We start from the raw sequence: 19644 nt of genomic DNA on the forward strand, positions 1-19644 counted from the left end.
GGAGGCACCACTTAGAGATCAGGAACTCACTCATACAGAAGCCAGCGGGGCTTAAGCAAGTCCATCTGCAGGTCGAAGTGCAGCAGGTCAGCTGTGCAGTTGCAGAGAGCCCTCTGGGATCTGTTGTGTTCCTTTAGCTCAGGACAGGAGGTCAGTCAGATAACCCTTGGAGTCACTTCAACCTGTGATGAAGGGTGCAGATCCAGTTTTCCTTTTCAGCAAGCAGGGCAGGCCTCAAGCAGCAGGGCAGGAGGGCATCCTTCTTGTGTAGTATCAATAGGTCCAGGAGTGAACTGAAGAGAGAGTCTGAGGGTCCCATTTTTATACAGAGTGCCTACTTTGAAGTGGGAGAAACGTCTGGCGTTTTCCTCCTACAGAGGTGTCTGGAATTTCCTACCTCCCTTCTTGGTCCCAGTCTGTCTGGAGGCACAATAAGCTAGTGTGAAATCCTTTGTGTGTGAGCTGAGCCAGTGCCTTTGAAGTGCATGAGTAGTAGGTGACATCCCCCCACCCCCCGATCCTGCCAACACCCAAACCCTCTGGGAGAAATACAAAAAGGCCAACTGCCCCATGTCATGTTACCCAGGAGCAGGCTACAGGCACTAAATGGTTAAGACAGGACAATGCCAACTTTCTAAAAGTGGCATTTTTAGAATTGTGATTTAAAATATGACTTTACCATTAATGGGGATTTTAAATTACAATAAATCAGCCACCAACTATTACCTTTCTACCTGCTCCCAATCACAAGTTATCAGTTAGTAAGGGCCAGATGTAGCAAATAAAAAATTTGCGAGTTGCAAAGTGCGAGTCAATGCGACTCGCAATTTGCAACTCGCAAATTGGTATGCAGTACGGTGTCTCAGACACCGACTGCAACTCGCTATGGGGTCGCAATGACCCACCTCATCAATATTCATGAGGTGGGTCGCAAATTGCGGCCCCATAGCGAGTATAGGCACTCGCAAACATGGAGGCCTGCTGTCGTCAGCAGACCTCCATGTTCGTGACTGCTTTCAATAAAGCAGTTTTTTTTTTTTTTAAGTGTAGCCCGTTTTCCTTAAAGGAAAACAAGCTGCACTTAAAAAAAAAAACGAAACCTTTAGTTTCGATATTTTTTCAGGGCAGGGAGTGGTCCCTTGGACCACTCCCTGCCCTGAAAAAATATTTTGGGGTCCATTCACAAAGTGGAAGGGGTCCCATGGGGACCCCTTCCAGATTGCGAGTGGGTTACCATCCACTTGAAGTGGATGGTAACTGCGATACCATTTGCGACCGCGTACGCGGTCACAAATGATATTGCATACCACTCAGACTCGCAAATAGGAAGGGAACATCCCTTCCTATTTGCTATTCTGAAATGCATATTGCGAGTCGGTCCCGACTCGCAATATGCATTTCTGCATAGCAAAGAGGCATTTGCGCCTCGCAAACGGCGATTTTCGCCGTTTGCGAGGCGCAAATCCTTTGCTACATCTGGCCCTAAGTGTAGTAAGGTAAAGCAATGCTATCATATTGTAGAGGTAGTCCTCACAATAGTGAGTTTTTCACTACCAGGATATATAAAGTTTAGAAGTGCATGTCCACATTTTTAAATACAACACAACGTGCCCTATCGACTGTTTCAGGTCTACCCAGGGGTCACTTATATGTATTAAAAATGAAAGTTTATGCCTGGCAAGGGGATTATTTTGCCAAATTGAATTGGCAGTTTAAAAACACAGCTAGTCCCACTAGTAGCATTTAACTTACAGGCCCTGGGTACATGTTAGGTGCAAGCCAATTTACCATGTTTTAGGGAGTGAGCACAAACACTTCAATTTAGCACTAGTTAGGAGTGGTAAAGTACTCAGAGTCCCAAGGCCAACAAAAGTAAATGAATAAAAAATAGAAAGAGTGAAGCCAAAATGTTTCGGGATGACCTTGCCAAGGGGTCCATTCCAACACAAGCACAATGCAAAATTACAGAAATTATACAGATGCAATGTCATTTTTGCCCTAGGCCTAGTTATATATTGCCTTTTGTGTTCCCTGATCAAGCTGTATATCTTTGAAGAGATTTTATCAATCATAGCAGTGATATGCTTGAGTGCCATCTTAATATGTCTTATTTTATTCTCATTTTCAACTACCTTTGTCAATAAACTAGTCATGTCTTCTCCACAGGTCAGAATAAGAAGTAAAAATAACTCTTCTGCTTCATGCTGAAGTAGTTGTGAAATCATTTTCGAACAAAAATGCTACAAGGCTTGAACACACAGCTTTTGTATATGTACATTCTCAAAGTGCATTTTACATTAACAAAGCCTTATTTTACATTAGTGCCTTCATCTATGCCTGATGAACTTAGGCTATCACTGCTAGTAATCTTGCAAATGGTTGTCACTAGTGCAATCTTGTTTTACGTTGTCAGTATTACAACACTAACAATATTAGTAACTCAGGATGATTTTCATTGATCATGCCCTTACCCTAATACAGGTGAAGTCTGAACTAGACTTGTGTCTGTGTTCACATACTTTTTAATTTAATGGAAAAAAGAACTGGGTAATGTTCCCCTGACATATTATGACAGAACCCTAATGTAGGTGAAATATAAAACAGACGTTTGTCTGTCTTATGTTTTTATATTTATCACGTGGTTATTATGAAATTTAAACAATGTCAATTATTGTGATGCTATCAGGGTTGAGGCCATGAAACATCACTTCCTGGGAATACTCTGGGTTAAAGGTCACATGAGATTGCTTCCTGTAATGTCGCTAAGGTCAATGGTTGCATCATGTAACTTTCAGGACTCCAAGCATTTTGCTGAGTCGCCGTGCATGGCAGACATTTCATGATCTATCGTGGGCACCTCTTTGGCACTTGTTTTACTTTATTACGGTGGCAGTTACAGCGATTGCAGAACTGGGCTGTCAGATCTGTGTCCCTGCTTTACTTAAATGGTGGCACCGGTCCTACGTCCTTTCTAATGGTTTCCTCTTCTAAGCTGTGTAATTTTATATTTATATGTAGACGCTGATTTTTTTTGGGGGGGGGTTTCATTTATGTTAGTGCCCTGCAATGCCGAGTGAGTGTGAATATTTAAATAGCACATTGATTGCACGCTAAAAGTCTCTAGTTGCTGTGCAGAAAACTGCCAGGGCATGATTGATTGCTGGCTTTCTACTATTTGGATTGCTTAAATCACGCGTGATTATTACAGTTTGACATCCATGGATTATTCCACACGTTTTGCATATTGAAAGTTATGCTTGCAGCTTTCTGAGTACTTCAGTTTTTTGGCTGTTCGTCTTCCTGTATTTGTGCTTCGCTGTAATAGATTGGGTTAGTGTTTTGTAAAATTCCTAACAGCATGAATGCAGCATTTTGGTTTAAAATGGACGCTACGTAGGCATTCGCGGAGTGTCTTGTGCTTGCAGTCAGCTTACAAATTCACGTTTCTGACAGATTATACCTTCGATCTTTATCTTTATCTTCATCTCAGTTTAGAGGACATTTTCTTCATTGGTTCGTAACCTGCGGTCCAGGAACCACCGAAGATCCACAAAATCTACTTAAGGGATCAACCATTGCTTTGAAAATTTAATTATATTAACACAAAAATAAAGTTTATACAAATAAAGAAGCAACATTGCATAATTTAGAAAGCTCTGTAAATGTGAATAAATTTAAAATTGCGGGGAGGCACAGCTTACTTCTAAGCAGACCCACCTTTCCAAAACATCAACAGTTTGGTTTCCACAATGGTATGGTTTCAGCTGCAATTCTATATTATTCCGACATTAAGGGCCATTGCGGCAGTCCAACCACAACATTACAACCCTGGAGGTCGGACTGCAAGCAGCACTGCCTTGGGGATTACGACCACCATGAAAAGGGTGGTCGAGAACAGGTGCAGTGGGCCACTGGGCAGTACAGGGGGCCCCCTTGGCCAGCACCGTCGCTTCACAGACCGTGAACATTGCGAGGTAGCTGGTGCATCCTGCGGGCTACAGCATTGCCGTCGGGTTGATTACGAGCTGAAGACAATGCTGTAGCTTGTTTCCTGATAGGCCAGCGGGCGGAAACTTAGGTTTCTGCCCGCCGACCTAGCAGGAAACACATAATAGCTCTGGCGGGGAGGTCGCCGCGTAGGCGGCAGCCACCCTGTTGGGAGTTTACTCATAATGGGGCCCTAAATCTTTCCTAGTCCTGATGATAAACCCATGATTATTGCTCCAAGTTTGAAACATTGACTCTTTGCAAGTGGGCAATACCAGTGTTAATGAACCTTAGAAAATCATAGTTATTCCTGGTATAGACCCTGAAGAAGGCGCTGGATGGCACCACTCTGGGTCATCACTCTGGGCACTGCTACCTGCAGAACAGAATAGGTATCTAAAGGCAGATAGGATTGAATGTGTGCCTTTGATTGCAGGTGTTTGTGCCAGTGTTTGCTTGTGGTCCCCGACAAGCCCCCAAGACAGGATGAGAAAGAGAGACTCCTATGTTCCAGATCTGAAGTTGGCTGGCTCAGCTCAGTGGGTCGTGCAATGCAGGACAGGCTGGCATGTGCGCACTGTTTCTCTGGTGCTGATGTGTGTTGGGCATCCTGGACTTGAGTTGTGAGCTGCACTCTTTAAGACATCTTTTGGCACTGGGGCTAAATCCTCACAAGTGTATCTCTCTACTTATATATAGAATGTCTGCCTTTTGATGGAACTTCTGGATCAAACCATACTGTAGGAAACAGCCCTCAGCCAAATCACCAACAAAATGGACACAATCTAAGCAAGGCTTTGTTATAAATAAAATGTTAAAATAGAGGCATTTTCTTATTAACAGAAAGTTCTCATTTATCTTAAATGATTTAAAAGAGAAGTGTTTGTCATAGCACACACTTCATTTCATTCTGTAGTGGAAATTCAAATTTCATGGAAGTGATCCCTACTAGTGGTTAATGCTTATCACTGTGCTTCAAAACAGGCAATACATATATCAACAGCAGTATTCCAGCATGCTCTCTGATAATTGCCACTTGATCAGAAGGTACATTCTTGTAACTTGGAAACACAGTAGACCCCCACAGATTCCCCCAGTAACTACTGCTGCTGAAAGTGATGAAATCCCCATGTGATAATCTGGCCTGAAATGAAGAATAGATAGCACTGGGAAATGGATTTGTTAATCTCATTCTTCTGCTTATTCCCCAGTCCTAAGTGGACCCTATGGACCCAAATTATAATGACCCATTTTTTCAGGTCCTGAAGACATCGTTCAACCACTTAGCGTTATTGTGGTAGTCAGAAAGAATATCAAGAACAACAATATTTAAATTCACAAATATCGCAAATACTAATCACAGAATTATCCTTATCCTACACAGAAACAAAAAAAAACATTAAAAATATCTAAAATACACAAATATCGAAAACAAATATATAGAAATAAGCAATATCGAAAATATAATTATCGACTATCAGAATATCATTGACAATAAAACAAATATTAAACATGTAAATAAACTCCACTACTATTTTTAAACACCATGAACTACTAACACATTAAAGTATTTTAAATATTTATTTTGCATGTAAACAAAAAAATAAATCTTAAACAAAATATTTCAAAGTAATAATAAACTACAGGAACACAAAATAACATTAAACCAACATTAAAGCAAAATTATAAAATTAAACCAACCAATACAACACCTAAATTTTTTTATTTATTAAAAAATTTTATGCAAAAAAGTTTAATAACTAAAACTTCAATACATATATAAAAGTTAAGTTAAACTTAAAACAAACTGAGTAATTCAAAGATTCAAAGACTTTACTAATTAAGTACCCACCAGGAAGGATACACAAGTGTACATTCATTTACAGCAAAAATACCAACATGTCAAGAAAGCAACACACTGTCAGATTCTACATAGAAAGAAGCTTTGGCACAACCAGTAGATCTCGCCTACGTGAGAGCTATTGGCTTTGCCAATGTCTTTTGCCCATGTTGTACAGCAGCGTGGTGTGCAGCATGGCTGAAAGAAAAGTTAGAAAAAAGGTGTTGTAAAGAAACCAGTGCTGGCACTGTCACAGTACTTTTTTTGTCTTCTGGCAGGTGGTGGTGGGCAAGACAGAGAAGGGGAGAGAGGGAAGGCGGTAGGGAATAGGGAAGGAATGGGGTGGTAAAACAAAAATGACACAGCCAGCACTTGCCATGGCGGAAGGAGGGGAGGCACTGCAGACAACAGGAGGGTGTAGGTCAAAGCGATAAAACAACACAAACAACGAGGGCAGGTAGGCCAAAGGAGAAGAAGCGATGGGCAAGAAGCAACAGGAGCACAGAAGGGGAAGGGGAATAAGCAACAGGAGCATGGAGTGGGAGGTGAAGAAGCAACAGGAAAACAGTGGGTTGAAGGGGAAGAAAGAAGTAACAGAGCACATGTTGGGAGGGTTAGACAACTGTTTGGGGGGTGGGTTGGGGAGCAAATAAAGAAAATACTACCTGAATCACAGCCTGAACAGTGGATGGACAGCGTTAGGACACTAATCAAGCTAAATCAATCAGTAGTTGGTCCATTTTGTTCACAAAAGAAGAGGAGGTGAAGCCAGCTTGCACTGGGCAATTAGGCGGCAGAAAAAAAAGAATAACAATGAAACCAACAAATGGTAATCAAGGAGGTCTGCAAGATTCTTCTAGTAAACACTACCCCTTACAGTGACAGCATACATGCCATCGGCAGGCGAAATAACCACCCCAAAAAACAAAGGCCAAATCTGAAAAGTAAGCAATATACCCTAAATACATTTAACAAAATTACACCAACAGCCAAACATATAAATCAAATCGAAAATTTAATAGAATGGTTTCTAGTTATTTTTCCCTAATAGCAAACACCAGCTGAGCATAGCTGAAAATTAGAAGATGAAAATAAGAATATATATTTCTAAACTCTAAACTTTACAAACAAACTTTGACAAGTAAGTAATGAAGAGCAACCAAAAACACCATTTCATTTAAAAGTAAAATAAAATAGAGGCTAAAAAAAGAGAAAGATTATTTTTTAAACACTTAGGCTCATTTGTATGGAAGGTTAGTGCTTCCTTAGCGTCATTTATTTTGATGCTAAAAAGGCGCTAACTGAACTCCATATTTATATTTTGCCGCTAAACCCGTCTAGTGTAAAAATATTGGAGTTAGTGCAATTTCTAGGCAGCGCCAACCCACGTTGTGTCAATGAGATGCAATGTAGGTGTTCCCTTCCTAAAAATGGCGCTAGTCCCCCATATTTAACTCCCAGCACAGAAATGACATACGGATGGGAAGCGGACCAAAATAATGGCGCTAAGCACTTAGTGCCATGATTTTTAAGGCTTGGTCAGACCAGGCATTAAAGTGCCAGTAGTCCCATTTCCATGGGGAAACACCATGTAATGGGCACAAAGATGCCCACCCCAACCCCCAGCAACACCACCACCCACACCACAGGGACACTACTGGAGGAGGGAGCCCATCCGAGGTAAGTTGCAGGTAAGTGTTTGTGTATGTGTGTGCCACTGAGGGCCCCTTACATGGGCCCCCCTGCCTGGCACTGGCTATGTAGGGCTTGCTGAGGGGACCCTGGTCGCCTGTGGTGGGCACTGGGGTGGTGGTAATGATTCCTGTCTATACTTAGACAAGAGTCATTTTTTGGCTGCTTGTGCGTCAAAAAATGACGCTGGTCTGATTAGTGGCAGAACTTTTGCCGGTAACCAGCCTAACGTAATTTCGGATTCACTAGTGCCATTTCCCCTAGTGCCATCCCCCAAAGGTAGCGTCGTTTTTTGTGACGCTAGCCATGCCTTAGCGCCATTGTGCATAATTCCATAAATATGGCGCACCAATGGCTTTAAGGAATGGTGTTATCCGACATAAAAAAAAATGACGTACAACGGTGTTAGCGCATTGTGCACCATTTTTTATAAATATGGGCCTTAATGCCAACGAATGTTGTTTATTAAACAGGCAAAAATCAAGAACCTGACCCATTTTGTTACCAAATGCCTCAGTAAATATGGTTACAAAATAACGTAATATCAAATCTGTAATTCATATTTAAATAATAATGCTTCGTTAAAATTCTTACTACCAACATTCAAATATTGCATAGTTCTAAAACCCTCAGAAATATGGCCTGATTACGACCTTGGCAGATGGGATACTCCGTCACAAATATGACAGCTTTACCGTCCGCTGTATTACAACTTCCATTATATCCTATGGTACTTGGAAAACAGCGGGCGGGATATCTGTCACGTTTGTGACAGAGTATCCCATCTGCCAAGGTCATAATCAGGCCCATAATGTTGGGAAAAAACAATTACATGTACTCTTAAAAAGGCAAAATGTTATTGACTCACCTGGGATATACTTACAGTCAAAAGAATACAAGCACAGAAAATATGCATTGCAAATGCACAATGTATTATTTGAATACAGGTTATGGGAGGGCAGTGACTAGAAACAAAATACAATAAACAAACAACTGAAACCCCTGCTGACTTAAATATTTTGAAGACATAAATATCTCCAATAACTTAACTACACCACATCGCGAGGAACTTCCTTATGTCAACATTATGAATGACAGAAGAAGAAGAAGAATGTATGCAACTTAAAACTACCTGCAAAAGATTAACACAAAGGAACATGTGGATGATCTATGGCACATTTAAATCATGCCCTCCACCTTTCACTCAAATATACACAATCCATGATGATTATCACAACACAAAAATTCCTTTTTCCTAACAAAGCGCAAAATACCACAAACTAGTAAATCAAAGAAAACTCAAAACAGCCACCATCCCCAAAAAATTATCACTTACTTCACACAATCAATGATGAGTTCCAATAAGAAAATATATCCACATGCAGCTAATCCAGGCCTTTATGACTATTTTAACCAGAGTATATCGCAACACCTCCAAAAATCTACACTGGAGTGCTTATTTACAAGCCCCCTGTGCTGCTGGTGCATCACTTTTTGTGACGCACCGGTGGTTCATGGCGCAGGCCCATATCTACAAGGACACACAAAGGCACTTTGCTTGGCTTTTTGCATGGCTTTTCGTGGCCTTGCAGATATGGTGTAAGTCAATGCAGCGCAAATTACTGTGTTTCCTTACACTGCGTCAGGGAAGAGTTCCATGGGTGTTGTGGTGGGTTTTCCCACGCTACCCCCAGGAGTCTTGCTGCATAGCCAGATTTAAAAGGCAATGTAAACCTGGGGCTGCGTCAAAATCTTATACCTCCCCAGGTGAGGTGCAACGCAGAGAAATATCTTTATTTCTCCTGGTACTTTCCTCTTGCTATGTGTGCTGCAAATTTATTCATAAACATTATTTTAATAATTTTCAATAATCAGTCATAAATTTACATTTTCTTAAGAACAAAATCCAGTCAGACTGAAAAGTAAAAATCCCGAAACTAACTGTTAATAAATAGATTAATATACAGTGAGCCAATATAACACATAGGACCTCATAAAAACACAACCGCTAAAACCAGTTTACAAAAACAATAAATACATTAAAAAAAATCACACAACAAAACATTATAATACAGTGAGCCCATATAACACGTATTGAAAACACAACTATTAAAACCAGTTCGCAATAAATAAATAAAAAATGTAACACATAACAAACCATTATAATGGGAGAACTATTTTAAAAGAAATAGACATGCCCCATCTGTTAAAAATAAACTAAAATATTACTTACAGTTTAGTTGGTGATGTCCACAATCTTGCAGGAATCCAATTAAAAAAATCCAAAAAAGAGATAAAACAAATCCCTCCTAAAAATGCAAAATATGCTAGTATTAAAAATATATCCATGAGGAAAAATTGCATTCCTCTGAAATTATCCCAAACTCAAAAAATAAAGTATAAAAACAACTGCAGGAAAACCAAGAACAAATAGAAAATAAAAATAATATAACTTGCAACCAATAATATTTCCCTTATAATATAAAACACATCCGAAAACTCTGAAAGATCATCAGATCTGCAAAAAATACTCATACTCACAACACAAATAACCCTTTAAACATAACAAGTAGAATAACATTGTGTACATTAAAATAAAATATACATGATACATAAAGGCCTACCATACAATTGAAACTAAATCTACAAGCCAACACTTAACCACTAAACAACAACATAAAACTAAACTATAATAACTCCAAACAAATCCCCCAACAACACAATCCCTATAAAGTAACTTAAAGTTACTCCTACCTGATCTGTATAACAGCAACTGGAAACTACAACCAAATGGAAGCTGGAAAGACCCAAAAATTAGGTTGATAGTTTGGAAAATAAAGGTAGCAATAAAAATGTTTGCTAAATGAACATCAAAAAGATGCTTCAATATATAAAAATGCATGTATGTAAAATATGCACATTATAGTTACCTTAGGGCATGAGTTATAGTTACTTGAAATAACTCTAACAGCTGACTTTATATGGTTTTGTTCATATAAAATCTGAACCTATTTATAACATGCCTGTAACCTTTGGTTTTAGTGAATTTCTAGGTTTTTGTTAATGTTAAGTAAAATGCCCACCTCAATGCACAGTGGGGGTGGGTTGGATGCAGAGCCTGGCATTGTTCTGTGCTCCCCAAGATTGCAGCTCCTTCCTCCAACTAGTACTTTGCCATCCATTGTCGAAGTCCATGCCCTTGCGCCCTCATTACAGTCCTGTGTAGCAGTTGTTCTGCCACTGCCCTTCCCGCCTGCCCTGAACAGTTAGCTTACTGCCCCACCCACCCACCTCCTCCCTACACTCTGTTGTCTGAGTCCATGCAGCAGCAACCCTCCCTCCCGCCCTGCATGGTCCGATGTGCTGCCACTGCCCTCCATTTACCTTGATATCCCTGCCCACTCGTCTTGACCTCCTTTGCCCAATTCTATGCCCCATCATTTCCTTCCTACTTAGCCTCTGTGCTTAGCTTGCTGCCTCTACCCTCCTTTCCCCTTCCCGCCATGTGCATACCCCTGCTCCTTTCTATTTACTCACCATGGTCCATGGACCTGCCACTGCCCTTCCTATCTACTCTGAGTCTTATATTGAGCTGCCACTGCCCCTCCCACCTGCCTAGTGTGGTCAAATGGCAGCTGCCTTTCCCTGCCACCTCCACCCTGCCTGCCCGAGTTCCATCCCCCTCTCCTTCTCCTGTCCTTCATGGTCCGTTTTGCTGCCACACACTTCTGCCCTCTGTGCTTTGGTATGTTGCAACTGCTCCTCCTGTCTGCTTGTGTGGTCTGTTGTGAACCCCTTCCACTGCCCTCTCTTGTCTGTGTCCAGTCCGTGATTCTTTGTGCATGCCCCAGCCGTTGTGCTGCCACTAACCCCTGCTTGCCATGCATGGTCTTCTGGGCTGCCACAGCCCCTCCCACTTGCCCTGTGTGGTCATCTTGCTGACTCTGAACCCTTTCCATCGTCCTTCCGTTGTCTGTGTGTATGCCATTACAGTCTCACTGTTGCCCTCCATGGTGTGTGGTGCTTCCAGTGCCCATCCCGCCTGCCTGCCCTCCGGGTGAGCTTGCTGCTCATGTGCTGCCCCCTCGCTCCCTGCGCTCCGTTTTCCAGGTACAGGCCCCTATCCTTTCCCTCCCACCTTCGCTGGTCCATTGTCATGTCCCTGCAGCCCCCCTTCTGCCCTTCAAGGTCAGTTATCCTGCAACTTTCCCTCCTGTCTGTCTGGTATGGTCACCTTGCTGCACTTGCCTCTTTCCCCTCTGCGCTCTGTTGTCCATGTGTATGGCCCTGTCCCCTCCCTATCACTTTCCTTGGTTCGTTGTGCTGCACTACTGCCCTGATTGCCCTGTGTGGTGTATTGTGCTGCTGCAACCCCTGATGCCTCCCCTGTAAGGTCAGTTTGTTGCCCCTGATCATTTCCCTCCTGCCCTCTGTCGTCCGAGTCCATATTCCTTACCCCTATCCTCCTGTCCTTTTTAATCCAATGTACCATACTTGTGAATATTTTGAGTTTGGTAAGAGGGAGAGTTTGAAATAAAAACAAACCTGGGCAATTGATTTTCCCTATTAACTTACATTGAAAAAGAGGAGATTTTAGGCAGGAGCCAGATAAAATAAATCCCTTCTAGTTTAAAAACATCAGGAGTCTCCTGCCTGAATCTGGTATGTTGGCATGTATGACAGTACTGCCACTGCCTCTTCCTTCTGCCCTCAAAGATCTGTTGTATTGCCACAGTTTCTCTTGCCTGTTCCGCATGGCTGGTTCATTGCCCCTGCCCCCCTTTCCGAAGTGATGTAATATGTTAGATCATTGCAGGGGTGTAAGTTATAGTTAGCTCAGGTAACTATAACTGCTGCTGAATTTCACTGGTTTTGTATGATGAATGTGAGCCTAACTATAACTTCCCTTCAACCTTTGTTTTTTCAGTGAATTTCTAAGGGTTTTTTAAATTCTATTTCCTAACTATAACATCCCTTTAACCATTGGTTTTTTTCAGTGAATTTCTATGTTTTTATGTTATTTTCTAACTATAACATCCCTGTAACCTTTGCTTTTGTTACTGAGTTTCTAAGGTTTTAAAAAAAAAGTAATTCCTAACTGTAACCACTAACCTTTGACACTGAGTGTGTGAGTGAGGGCATAAGTGACTCAGTAGGTCTGGGAGTGGGTGTGAGAGTGTCTAAGTGAGTCTATGAGTGGGTGTGTGAGTGATTAAGTGGGTCTGTGAATGGGTGTGTGAGTGTCTGAGTAGGTCTGTGAGTGGGTACATGAGTATCTGCGTGCGTCTGAGTGAGTGCATGAGTTTCTGAGTGGGTTTGTGAGTGAGCGAATGAGTCATTGAGTTGGTCTGTGAGTTGGTGCATGAGCCTGAGTGGGTCCGTGAGTCGGTGCATGAATGTCTAGTGAGTCTACGAGTGGGTGCATGAGTGTCTGAGTGGGTCTGTGAGTGAGTATATAAGTCTCTGAGTGGGTCTGTGAGTGGGTGCATGAGTGTCTGAGTGAGTGTCTGAGTGTGTCTGTTAGTGGGTGTGTCAGTGTGTCAGTGGTTGCATGAGTGACTCAGCCACAAAGGAACCACACCTGCCTATTTATCCAACAATAGTCCACAGTTTTGCACAACATGTCTACCCAAATGAAGTACTTTCTACTGGTTAGTTAGTGAGTGCTACCTCATTGAGTAAATGCCCAGTGTGTTTTACACACTCCAGCTGTATAATGGACCACAAGGAAATGTCTCCAGCAACCTTGTGTGCATTTGGCAATGTGATTGTTCCTTGTGCATCTTTTTCCAGAATTCTGTGATAACATGAATCCACCTACAGAGAGGCCAACAAGACTACAAAGACGCAAATCTCAATCAAACTAGGGTCCTTCCACTTAGCTATATGATGTAAGTGCTCCTTTGTTTGGTCGGGAGGTCCTCATTTTCCTCAGCATCAAGAAAGCACCCCCAAAATCAGCAACAAATGCACTGGGGGGGCCCTTTGGTAAGCTGTCCATCTTTCTGGCAAAATGCGGGAAGACCTTTGCATACTGCTTAGGTGGATGAGGATGGGCCAATATAATGGGGGAGGGCGGTGGTGACCACCACCCCCTAGGGCAAATCTTTTAAAAAAAAGAAAGTGGGTCCCTATTGGACCCCCAAGCCCTGGGTACCACCACCCCCCGGGACTGCTATATAGATACATGTGTGGGGACCATGCCCCCGCACCTGGGGACCACCCCCCCGGGGCAAACAGAAAACAATTGAAAGGAGGTCAGTTTCGGACCCCCACTAGCACTGGGGACCCCCACCCACCACGTGGCCCCACTCGTGGAGCCACAGATGTCACTGGGGACCGCCACCCCCAGGGCTGGTTCCTGCTATGTCCCGGGGTGTTCACTCCCGGGATATATCTGTTTGTTGTGGCTTGGCTGCACTGCTGCAGTTGCAGGCAAGCCACAGCAAACACTTTGTTGTTTGACAGCGGGACCTTTAAAGCAGGTCCTGCTGTCAAACAGCAGAGCTTTCATCTCTGTCCTCGGCACGCGGTCAGCGGACAGAGATTGACTGCTTCAGCAAGCACGGAGCTGCTGTCAAACTCGCACCCTGGCTATGCACTGCCAACTACCCCACAAATTATGGTAATAATGCCATCTTTAATAACATCATTGATAACATCAATGTAATATCTGCACTAAAATGTTTGATGAAAAAACTGTGCATGGCGAGGGCGTGGATTATAGTTACCTTAGGGCATGAGTTATAATTACTTGAGGTAACTATAACTAGTGAATTTCTATGGTTTGGTACGGTTAAAATCTGAGCCTGACTAGAACATCCCTTTTTGAGTGAATTTCTATGTTTTTTTTAATTCTATTTCCTAACTATAACGTCCCTGTAACCATTGTCACAGGGACGTTATAGTTAGGAAATAAATAGAATTTAAAAAATAAGGAAATAGAATTTAAAAAACATCGAAAACGCATTATTAATAGTTTGCCATACAGACTAGTTTTAAGGATTATGAGAATATTACATGGTTATGGTGGATGTAATTAAAGACAGATGCCTGAGAGAGTGCAGGAGTGTGGCTATTCAGATGACAGAGAAAGTCACTAGGAAACAATTCCTTGGGAAGAAAGCTATGTATTACCATGGTTACATACCACTTTCATCTTAACACATATCTATGAAAGAGTATTACTTACAATAGGAGAATAAGTAAACCAAACCATGTTTTGAAACATTCCTTGAAAAACAAACTTGTTTATCTAAATACATCTGAACGCATCATAAAAGTCAGAAAACACTTCACATAAACAAATATGCCTGACATCATTAAAGAAAGGAACAGGCCATTATCATATTTGCAAATACTGTAATAAGTGATAGGGTGTCGTTTTACACCCAAGAGCACACATAGCTGGATTTCTGCACTTTTTTTTTATTCTGTAAAGAAATTTTGTTTGTATTCTTTCCATAGGTCTGATTATGACCACCAATGTTTAAGTAGAACACTGACCATTTATTTAAAGGTTAATGGAATAAGAAAGTGCATTGACAACAGAGACTAAAGAAGAAGGAGAAACAGAGTGGGCAAGTTACAAATTAGTTCAAGTGTATGGAAGACACTACTTTAAGAAGATAATGTGGGTAAATGTGAGGAAAGGGCACATTTTACTGACAGACAATCCTGGCTCCTATTGATTGAAGGTCTTCAAATGGTGAAAGAATTCAGGAGCACAAACAAACCCCTGTCCCCACCACGTCATTAATCTTGGGAGCAAGGTGATTGGCGACAAGCTCAAGAAAGACCTGAGCAGCTCCATCACTTCAGCCTCCCTTCATAAGGACTAGGACCACGCTGACGTAGGGCCCCTCCTGAAGAAACCCCTGCTGACCTAGCCGAACCCAGGAACTACCGACCCATCTCCTTGCTCACCTTCCAGCAAAGGTTCTTAAAAAGGTAATCAACCAGCAACTCACTGAACACCTGGAGCGCAACTACCTCCTGGGCCCCTTTCACGTCTTCACTGCTAAGCCTTCCCCTCCACCCATGCTAGGCCTTTTTTGGCTACTTGGTGTAGTTCACGCTTAGGCCTACAAACCTTTTGTCCACATAAGGTATCCATGCCAAATTTTCCTCCTTATTTCCAACATCCCAGGAATTCTAAAGGTACCCAGGGTTTGTCGATTCCCCTGCATGAGACTGAGAAATTAGACAAAATACGGCAAAATTTTGTTTTGTTTTGGAAAAATGGGAAAAAATTGCTGCAGAAGAAAGTTTCTGGTTTTCCCCTGCAAATGGCATTAATGAACGGTTTTCAGTTATAAAATCACAATCTTCCCAGCTTTCAGGAACAGGAAGACTTGAGTCAGAAAATCACATTTTTCAACGCAGTTTTACCATTTTACTGGAACACAGCCCATTTTTCCTATTTTGTGCTTTCAACCTCCTTCCAGTTAGTGGTAGAAATGGATGTAAAACCAATGGTGGATTTTGGAAAGCTATACGTTTCTGAAAAGTAGACACAATTCTAAATTCAACAGAGAGACAGAGAGTCATTTGTATAGATCCTTCAGGTTTTCCCTATAGAAAGTAACAGTTGAAATTAAAAGATTTTGAAATTGAGTTGGGTAAAACAGCCTTTTGTGTCTACGTTTTCATCTGTAACTTCTTGTAACTATGGCAAATTCTCAAAAACAATATACCATTACGTGCGCTGGACCCTTCTGGTTGCGGGGATGTATAGGACTTGTAGGTTCACCAAGAACTGGAAGTACCCAGAGCCAATACCTGAGCTGCACCTTACAATGGTTTTTCATTGTGTACTGGGTATATAGCAATTCATTTGGTAAAGTATAAAGAGTGAAAAATAGGTATTAAGGAAACCTATGTATTTCTGAAATTGGCACAATATATTGAGTTTAGAAGCAGTAGTTATTTGCACATCTCTGTATTTGTGGGTACCCATACTAGCATGTGAATTAGAGGGCATTTCTTAAAATGACTTATTTTTTACACACTGTCTTACATTTGGAAGGCACAAATGCAGAGAACGACAATCGGCAATAACACTTGTTCTACTATTCTGTGTTCCTCTAAGACTTCCCATAAAAAGGGTACTTCACTTGTGTGGGTAGGCCTAGTGCCCGCAACAAGAAATGACTCAAGCCACAATGTGGACACACCACATTTGTCACTGAAAACTGACCTTTTATTTGCAATGTGCGTAGCTGGTGCTTTTGGGCCCTAGCTCATCCTGCACCTAGGGAAACCTAGCAAACCTGTATATTTAAAAAAAACTAGACACCCAAGGGAATGTAGAATGGGGTGATTTATGTGGCTACCACCAGGTTCTGTTACCCAGAATCCCTTGCAAACCTCAAACTTTGTCTAAAAAACATATTTTTCTCGCATTTCTGTGATGGAAAGTTATGGAATTTTGGGGAGCCACAAACTTCCTTCCACACACCATTCCCCAAGTCTCTCTATAAAAATGGTACCTCACTTGTGTAGGTAGGCCTAGTGCCTGTGACAGGAAATGGTGCAAAACGCAACATGGACACGTCACATTTTTCCACTGAAAACAGACCCTTTACTTGCAATGTGCCTAGCATGGATTTTAGGACATAGCTCAGCCAGTACCTACAGAAACCTAGCAGACCTGTACATTTTTTAAAACTAGGCACTCAGTGGAATCCAGGATGTGATAGGGTGACTTGTGTGGCTCTCACCAGGTTCAGTTAGCTAGAATCCCTTGCAAAGCCTTAAAATATGTCCAAAAACATATTTTCCTCATTATTCTGTGATGTAAAGTTCTGGAATCTGAGGAGAGCCACAAACTTCCTTTCAACCAGCATCCCCCCAAGTCCCCAGATAAAAATTGTACCTCACTTGTGTGGGTAAGCCTAGTGCCCGCGACAGGAAACAGTCCAAAATGCAATGTGGGCACATTACATTTTTCCACTGAAAACTGACCCTTTGTTTGCAATGTGCCTAGCTGTGGATTTTGGGCCCTAGCTCAGCCATCACCTAGGGAAACCTAGCAAACATGTACATTTTTTAAAACTAGACACCCAGAGAAATCCAGGATGGGGTGACTTGTGTGGCTTTCACCTGATTCTGTTACCAAGAATCCCTTGGAACCCTCAAAATGTGTCTACAAGCACATTTTCCTCATACTTCTGTGATGTAAAGTTCTGAAATCTGAGGGGAGGATCAAACTTTCTTCCACTCAGCATTCCCCCAAGTATCCTGATAGAAATGGTACATCACTTGTGTGGGGAGACCTAATGCCCGCAATAGGAAACGACCCATAATGCAATGTGGGCACATCACATTTTTCCACTGAAAACTGACCCTATTTTGCAATGTGCCTAGCAGTAGATTTTGGGCCCTAGCTCAGCTGGCACCTAGGGAAACCTATAAAACCTGTAAATGTTGGAAAACTAGACAACCTGGAGTATCCACAGTGGGCTGACTTGCTTGGCTCGCAGCATGTTTTTTTTACCCAGAATCCCTTGCAAACCTTAAACATTGCCTACAAAAACACATTTTCCTTACATTTCTGTGATGGAAGGTTCTGGAATCTGAGGGGAGCCACAAACGTCCTTACACTCAGCATTCCCCCAGATCTTCTGATAAAAATGGTACCGAAGTGGTGTGGGTAGGCCTAGTGCCCGTGACTGGAAATGGCCCAAAATGAAACACGGACGCAGTGCAGTTATTCACCGTAAACAGACACATTTTTTCCAATGTTGGTAGCTTGAAATTTTGGACCCTAGCTCAGCCGGCACCTAAGGAAACCTAGGCAACCTGTACATTTTTTTTAAAGTAGACATCTAGGGATATCCTGGATGGGCTATCTTGAATGGCTCACACCACATCTTTTTAGCCAGAATTCCTTGCAAACCTCGAACGTTCACAAAAAAAACACATTTCTGTAATGGAAAGTTCCGAAATCTGCAGCTAGCCACAAACTTCCTTCCACCTGGCATTCCCCCAGGTCGCCTGATATAAATGGTACCTCACTTGTGTGGGTAGGCCTAGTGCCTGCGACAGCAAATGGCCTAAAGCGTATTGTTGAGACATCAAAATTATCTATCACAAAACAACCTTGTTTTGCAAGGAGGTAACCTGCGTTTTTGGTCCCGGGCTTGGCGGCCATCTAGGGAAACCTACCAATCCTAGACATTTCTGAAAACTAGATACCCGGAGGAGTCCAGGGAGGTGTGGCTTGCATAGATCCTTCAACGTTTTCTTATCCAGAATCACCTGCAAACCTCAAGTTAACCTAAAAATAAAAATCACATTTTCCGCACATTTCTGTGTGGGATCACCGTGCTGGCACAAATTTCCTACTACCGAGTCTTCCAACAAAAACGAAACCTCACTTGTCTGGGTGGGCCAAGTACTGTGACAAAGAAGGGCCAAAAACATGTAGAGATTAAGAGGGCACCAAAACGTGTTCAAAAGCACAGTTTTTTTAATACACTTTTAGGCTGACTCTTCTTTGGCCACCAACACAAGTGAGGTATCATTTTTAATAGGTCACCTCTAAAACCAGGAAGATCATCAGGGGCATCCCCCAAGGATCATCCCACAGCCCCACCCTTTCCAACATGTACAAGACCTCCTTGGCCAATATCATCAAATTTGTCACTGCCTGACTGAGCAGGGGAGCGATGCTCCTCCACTGTAAGGGATGAGCCGCCCCTGTTAAAACCTCAATTATGAATTCTATTTATGTATTAAAAGATGGACTTTAAATTAAGCCTAAAAATGATAATCTTGAAGGCCTAACCTGCAAAGGGCAAGTGGCAGTGACGAATAAACGTTAACCTACACGAACAGGGATGCACTGATTTCCCTTAACACCAGGCCTCTTCAATCATCAAACAGAAACTAATTTAAAAGGCTATTTTTTTCATAATGTTGTCTTTGATGAGCTCTATGCACACATTCTGTGATGCTAGTCAGGAACACATACCACTGCCCTTAGGCTAACATAAGTGCTTAAGGCTGCCTAAAGCGGGATTCCAGGTACATCAGCTCTGTCTCTCATAAGAACGTCGCCCGAACTGCAGCTGTAAAACACAGGCCTGGGAATTCTGAGGTTTAACTGCTTTGGACATCGG

The sequence above is a fragment of the Pleurodeles waltl genome, chromosome 4_2, assembly GCF_031143425.1.
Source record: "Pleurodeles waltl isolate 20211129_DDA chromosome 4_2, aPleWal1.hap1.20221129, whole genome shotgun sequence".
Lineage (NCBI taxonomy): Eukaryota > Metazoa > Chordata > Amphibia > Caudata > Salamandridae > Pleurodeles > Pleurodeles waltl.